Source organism: Orycteropus afer, unplaced genomic scaffold (genome assembly GCF_000298275.1).
Source record: "Orycteropus afer afer isolate SDZICR_OR568_19922 unplaced genomic scaffold, OryAfe1.0 scaffold00051, whole genome shotgun sequence".
Classification (NCBI taxonomy): Eukaryota; Metazoa; Chordata; class Mammalia; order Tubulidentata; family Orycteropodidae; genus Orycteropus; species Orycteropus afer.
In genome coordinates, this window is record NW_006921638.1 from 14,265,929 (window position 1) to 14,267,356 (window position 1,428).

Here is a 1,428-nt window from a genome sequence, read left to right on the forward strand (position 1 = left end):
GAATGATGCAGGAAACATCAAAAGAAGATGGAAGGAATACAGAGTCACTGTACCAAAAAGAATTGGTTGATGTTCATCCATTTCAGGAGGTGGCAAAAGATCAAGAACCAATAGTACTGAAGGACGAATTCAAACCTGCACTGAAGGAATTGGCATTAAAAAAGTCCCCAGGAATTGATGGAATACCCACTGAGGTGTTTCAGCAAATGGATGGCATACTAGAGGCACTTATCCTTATGTGTGAAGAATTTTAGAAGACAGAGACCTGGCCAACTGTTTGGAAGAGATCCATATTTGTACCCATTCCAAAGAAGGGTGATTCCATAGAATGTGGAAATTATCAAACAATATCATTAATATCACACACAAGTAAAATTTTGCTGAAGATAACACAAAAATGGTTGCAGCAGTATATTGGTGGGAACTTTGAGAACTGCAGACTTCATTCAGAAGAGGATGTGAAACAAGGGATATCATTGCTGATGTCAAATAGATCATGGCTGAAAGAAAAGAATACCAAAAAGATGTTTTCTTGTGTTCTATTGATTTAAAAGAATTCAAGTGTGTATATCATAACAAATTATGGATAACATTGAGACAAATGGGAATTCCAGAAGACTTAAAAGTGCTCATGATGAACCTATATATAGACCAGAAGGCTGCTGCTCAAACAGAAAAAGGCATTCCTGCATGTTTGAAAATCAGGAAGAGTATGTGTGAGGGTTGTATCCTTTCACCACACTTATTCAATCTGTATGCTGAGCAAATAATCCAAGAAGCTAGACTATATGAAGAAGAATGCAGTGTTGGGATTGCAGGAAGACTCATTGACAACGTGCAACATGCAGACAACACAATCTAGCTTGCTGAAAGTGCAGATGACTTGGAACACTTACTGATGAAGATTAAAGACTACCATCTGCAGTATGGATTATACCCCAATATAAAGAAAATTAAAGTTCTCACAACTTGGCCATAAATGGTGAAAAGATTGAAGTTGTAAAAGACTTCATATTACTTGTTTTCATAATCAACACCAATGCAAGTAACAGTCAAGATATTAGATATTGCATTAGGCAAATCTGCTGCAAAAAGATCTCTTTAAAGTGATGAAGAGTAAAGATGTCCCTTTGAAGACAGGTGCATCTAACCCAAGCTATGGTGTTTTCAATAGCCTCATATGTATGTGAAAGCTGGAAAATGAGTAAGGAAGACTGAAGAAGAGTTGATACTTTTGAATTATGGTTATAGTAAAGAATACTGACAGTACGATGGACTGCCAGAAGAACTAACAAATCTGTCCTGGAAGAAGTGCAGCCAGAATTGTCCTTGGAAGTGAGAATGACTAGACTTCATCTAACCTACTTTGGTCATGTAGTCAGATGAGACCATTTCCTGGAGAAGGATATCATGCTTGGTAAAGTAGAG